This window comes from Bufo bufo, chromosome 3, assembly GCF_905171765.1.
Source record: "Bufo bufo chromosome 3, aBufBuf1.1, whole genome shotgun sequence".
NCBI classification, from domain to species: Eukaryota; Metazoa; Chordata; class Amphibia; order Anura; family Bufonidae; genus Bufo; species Bufo bufo.
This window is the reverse complement of record NC_053391.1, coordinates 121,583,658-121,589,657: the sequence shown is the minus strand read 5'-3', so window position 1 is coordinate 121,589,657 and position 6,000 is coordinate 121,583,658. Positions and strand designations below refer to the sequence as shown.

General features: G+C 47.2%; 1 protein-coding gene across 1 annotated transcript in view; it reads left to right on the top strand.

The window, feature by feature from the left end:
- The first annotated feature begins 539 nt into the window (after positions 1 to 539).
- Positions 540 to 6,000, top strand: part of ORAI2 (ORAI calcium release-activated calcium modulator 2) — a 49,752-nt gene continuing 44,291 nt past the window's right edge. The window contains exon 1 of the mRNA XM_040423521.1: positions 540 to 846. The gene's annotated coding sequence lies outside the window, so the exon portion shown is untranslated. The remainder of the gene's footprint in view (positions 847 to 6,000) is intronic.

The window sequence follows — 6,000 nt, the reverse complement described above, 5'->3', positions numbered from 1 at the left end:
GTAGATAGATAGATAATAGAGAGATATATTAGTTGGATTGTAGGTTGTGACTTTTCAGTCCTCTTACTGGGGCTATTCTCTAGTACCTATTTATGTATTTCATATCTATATCTATTTTAATTCAACTAATATATCTCTCGTCTATCTATCTTTGTAATCCGATAATCTACTTATCTATCTTTTTTTATTCAACTAATATATCTCTCATCTATCTAGTCTTATCATCATATATAAACACAGTGCGGAGTATGTACTGCTTCCCCAGGATACAAGGGGTTAAGGTCCCCGTAGATCATGCTGCTGCTGGCCTGCCTCTGACACGGTTAGGTGACTGCGGACACGCAAACAATATCTTATTACAACAGTAAAGCAGGGAGGCGACCTGACTAATGGATCAGCCCGGTAACAGGATGGATATTTCTAGAAGAAAAAAAACTAGAAGACCATGCTGGCATCAGCTCTGCAAACCTTATTTCATTCACTGCACATTTCTCAGCGGCAGAGTAGTTATCTTAACTCTTTCCTTTCCAGAGCACACACAGAGTTAGAGAGAACACGACAGACCCCGAACATACAGACCTCCCTGACTAATCAGAGCAGAGGACACATGAAGACAAGACAGCAGCAGCCAATCCTCACTCGGGTCCCATGCGGTGCAGCAGCCACACTGTACATCCAGCTGGAGGAGGAGAGGGCTGTGTGTTACTGTCTGCTCACGTGATCTGCTGCATCACCAGTCCCTGGCATGGCTGGCATGTAGTGATGCTGCAGGGCCTGGAGACTGGGCAACTTGTTATCCTCCCCGTCACTGGCTGCTCTGGGCTGATAAGTAACAGGGAGTCACTGGTAAGTGTGTGTCTGCTTCCTCCTGCTCTTAGATACGGATCCTTGTTTTAGCTCATAATAATATTAATACCAGTGTAATCAACAGCAAGCAGCTATAGGTGAGTAATGTTTGGTAGATTTCTGGTTTACTAACTATATAAACAGTAGGATGTTTTTTTTTATTTTAATGGAGATCCCCTGGGCAAAGAGCCATAAACCTATTTTTTATGCTTTTTATCAATGCTGGGCTGGAGTATGGGGTTCAGATGCAGCGATGGGACTACGGCTGTACCATAATGGGATTTTCTTAAAAAGACATTGCTAGTCCGGGTGAGTTGTAAATCAGTCTTTTATCTTGTAGATGTGTGATGGTCTTTATGGAAAATCTAAACATTTACAAAGAAGTATAATAGACCCCTAGGATCAGGCGAGGACTGCGGCTGCACAGGGTTCTGTGTGTCTATATTCCCTTGTCTGTTTGGATAACACATGTACATAGATGACTGTGTATAGAACAGATCTAGGGATTACCACCCCTCCCCCTCTACGAGGGCAGGTCCTGAGATCAAAGGTTGTGGATTGAATGCAATCAGAGAGCTATCATATGGTTATATTTTACTGGGGAACACGTCTACAAATATTGAAATGGGACTGTACGACTGGAAAAAGTACACTGACTGTCATCCTGGTACGGGTTTATTTATTAGATGTATTTCCATTATGGCTATATGTAGGGGTTATTATCTAAATAGAAGTAAGGTTAGGAAAGTCCAAATCAAAGTCTCTGATGTTTGCGATGTGTGCACTGGTCAAGCTGAATACCACATGGTCCCATCCTCCTCTGTGCCCACATTGCCAAGACAACTGCTGTTTTAAAACATGCAAATGAGCCCCTAGGAGCAACGAGGGAGGTGCTGTTGCACCTAATTGCTCCCCAAAGGCTCTGCTCACTGTCCTTCCTGCCACACCCCCCACCGGAAAGACTGACATGCCACGTAGTGAAAACATAGATTAACTTCTCACGGGAGCGTGTTCGGCACATGTGCACTAAAGGGATGGGGACCGGCAGGGAGATAGGCAGTCTCCATCCATTTGCTGAACACGCTCCCTGCAAACTTCAGGACCAGGCATGAATATTGCCTCTGGGAGCAATGAGGTGGAACAGCACCACACTAAATGCTCTTAGGGACTCGTTTGCATATTATAAAACAGCAGTTTTTTTGGGCAATGTGGGCACAGATGATGATGGAACCAAAACTGTGGCATTCATCTGATCAGGGCACATCTCAAAGGTCGGCCAGTTTTATTTGGACATATGTGGTGACAGTTGCCCTTTAGCTCAAAATTCTCTAAGTGCACTTTCAGATGGCTGTAACCCAGGTCCATTTTTGCCATTGGTATTATGGCCGCAATAGCTAGACCTATAGTCTGGCCCCCAAAGTAATTTTATTTACAGCCCGAGGGTACTTAGCATAAAATAAAATAAAAATTCACTATTCCCTGGCACGCCTTTTCCAGCAGGACCCTTGTGCAACACTGCAGCCATTAACTGGCCTCAGTGGTGACTCGTCTCCAAGCACCATATGACCAGTGAGGCCAGTGAATGACTGAAACAGTGCACATGATGATGGACAGAATGTCACACTTTTAGTCCACAGGGGACCGGAAGCAAAGGGACTGGACCCAACGTGCTGGAATGGAGTGTTGGGGAATAGGTAAGCGGCTTTTTTTCTTTATGCTAATCATTTGGGACCATAAATTGCTTTGGGGGTTGAGCGACCCCTTTAAGCTATTTTACACCAGTTTTCTAGTACAAAAACTTGTGACTTTTTGCACGGTCCCTGTCCCTTGTTAGAATGAAGAGAAAAGTAAATGGGGCCTATGAGGAGGAGGCCTTTCATGTCAGATTTACCATAAATTACACCAAAAATTGGCGGAAATTATGGTACAGATTTACTTTTCTGCCACATGGACAGCCAACAGATGCAGCTAATTTATTACATGTGCACCTCCTAATACCCTATCTTAGGCCTCTTTCACACTTGCGTTGTCCGGATCCGGCGTGTACTCCACTTGCCGGAGGTGCCTGCCGGATCCGGAAAAACGCAAGTGTACTGAAAGCATTTGAAGACGGAACCGTCTTCCAAATGCGTTCAGTGTTACTATGGCACCCAGGACGCTATTAAAGTCCTGGTTGCCATAGTAGGAGCGGGGAGCGGGGGAGCAGTATACTTACAGTCCGTGCGGCTCCCGGGGCGCTCCAGAATGACATCAGAGCGCCCCATGCGCATGGATGACGTGATCCATGTGATCACATGATCCATGCGCTTGGGGCGCCCTGACGTCACTCTGGAGCGCCCGGGGAGCCGCACGGACGGTAAGTACACTGCTCCCCCGCTCCCCGCTACACTTTACCATGGCTGCCAGGACTTTAGCGTCCCGGCAGCCATGGTAACCACTCTGAAAAAGCTAAATGTCGGCTCCGGCAATGCGCCGAAACGACGTTTAGCTTAAGGCCGGATCCGGATCAATGCCTTTCAATGGGCATTAATTCCGGATCCGGCCTTGCGGCAAGTGTTCCGGATTTTTGGCCGGAGCAAAAAGCGCAGCATGCTGCGGTATTTTCTCCGGCCAAAAAACGTTCCGTTCCGGAACTGAAGACATCCTGATGCATCCTGAACGGATTTCTCTCCATTCAGAATGCATTAGGATAATCCTGATCAGGATTCTTCCGGCATAGAGCCCCGACGACGGAACTCTATGCCGGAAGACAAGAACGCAAGTGTGAAAGAGCCCTAAGACCAGCACCTATAAACTCCCTAATTAGTTCGGGGGATTTCAGTGCTCCAGACTAAAAAAAATACCTAGGAGCCATTGGCTACTGAAATGAAAAATTTAGTCGCCAAATTGAAATTTTAGTCACCAAATTTAAATACATATAAATTATAATTAAAAAAGACTTGGAGAAGACGAGACAGTAGTGAGCCAGCTCTTCATACTTCTTGCCAGAACTAAGAAACATATAGGAGTCTACATCAACACCAACCTCTTCCATCCATTGACATCTCCTGTCATGTAGACGTTCTCTTTCCTCTTCTCCTTTGTTTGACCCAGACCTCCATGACAGATTCTTTCAGCCGCATCTAGGCTGTGCAGTTTGTTAAAAACATGTTAGATTTCTTAATTTTTCTATAAGCCTCCCCACATTTTCAACACAACCTCCCCACCCTGGTTTCCCCACAATGTCATCCTGCTGTCCCTCCCAGCCGTTTTCCCACTGTGCTCCCCAATGCCCCTGCTAAAAAAATAGTGACCCCAGTAGACAGTGTCCCTATGGTGCCTCCAGCAATTATAATGCCCCCTAGAGTGCCCTTCCCCAGTAATAATAATGTCTGCTAAAATGCCCCCAGTAATAATAATAATAAAACCCTATAATGTCCCTGTAATAGAAATGCCGCTACAGTGCCCCCAGCATTAAAGGGAACCTGTCACCGGGATTTTGTGTATAGAGCTGAGGACATGGGCTGCTAGATGGCGGCTAGCACATCCGCAATACCCAGTCCCCATAGCTCTGTGTGCTTTTATTGTGGAAAAAAAAACTATTTGATCCATATGCAAATTACCCTGATATGTGTCCTGTACGTGAGATGAGTCCAGCTTGAAGGAGCCCCGCATCCTCAGAATCTCCTCCTTGCTCCCCGACGTCAGACAGCCAGAGCGTCGTAATCTCGCGATGCGCGAGATAGCGCATGCGCAGGTCCTCATAGTGTTCGTTCTCTGTGCTGGCATCAGCCTCAGGGAACGAACAGCGCATGCGCTAGCTCACGCATCGCGAGATTACGGCGCTCTGGCTGTCTGATGTTGGGGAGCAAGGAGGAGATTCTGAGGATGCGGGGCGGTGCTGGGCTCCTTCACGCTGGACTCATCTCACGTACAGGACACATATCAGGGTAATTTGCATATGGATCAAATTGCTTTTTTCCCCACAATAAAAGCACACAGAGCTATGGGGACTGGGTATTGCGGATGTGCTAGCGGCCATCTAGCAACCCATGTCCTCAGCTCTATACATCAAATCCCGGTGACAGGTTCCCTTTAATATCTCCTATTTTACCCTAGGTAAAAATGCCACTATAGTGCCCCCTAAATGTCCCCTATAGTGCCCCTAGTACTAATGGCCATTTACAAAAAAATTCCGCTATAGTGCCCCAGGATTAAAATTGCATCCAGTAATGCCCCATTAAAAAATGCCCTGGTAATGCCCTCTATAGGGCCTCAGTGTTAAAAGTCCCCAGTGCCACCAGTAATGGCCCTTATTCTGTCCCCTGTATTAAAAATTACTCTAGAGTGCCCCAATTATGCTGCCAGTTATGTCTCCCACAGTGCACCCTAGTATTAATGTCCCCCACAGTTCCCTTCCGGTAGTAATGTACCTCAAAGTGCCCCTGCAGCAGTAATGTCCCCCCCAAAGCCCCTTCAATAGTAATGTCCCCCACAGCGCCCCTCCAGTAGTAATGTCCCTCACAGCGCCCCCCCCAGTAGTAACGTCCCTCAAGTAGTAACATCCCCCACAGCGTCCCTCCAGTAGTAACGTCCCCCACAGCGTCCCTCCTGTAGTAATGTCCCCCACAATGCCTCTCCTGTAGTAATGTCCCTCATAGTGCTCCCATTGAGAAATGCCCCAAAGAGCCCCTTCAGCATTTTGTCCCCAATGCCCCCTGCAGCCTTATCCTTCCTGTTAGTAAAGGCCCCCAAGTTGGCAGTGAAAAAAACCCAACTAATACTCGCCTGTATCCCACGTTCGCCGGTATTCACGATGCAGACCACAACCTCTTCTGGTCTACGGCCACATCGCTTCATTGTGTCCTAGCGCAGGCAGGCGTGATTATGTCATCACGCATGCCTGCGTGGGTATTTACTACCTCATAGGCTTCAGGCTGGCTTATGAGGGTAATCGGCAGCAGGGCAGAGAACTATCATCTCCTGTTCCCCCGCCGCAGTTTTGATCTGCAGAGCTGCAGCGGCGGGTCTAGTCGCATATGGCGACAAGACTAAAAAGTCTTGTCGCCATTTGTAAATTCTAAGTCGCATTGGCGACCATTTTGGTAGCCATCTGGAGCCCTGGGATTTACTTCGCAAATTTGCTGCCTTTGTTTCTGTTTTTAAACAGTGCCT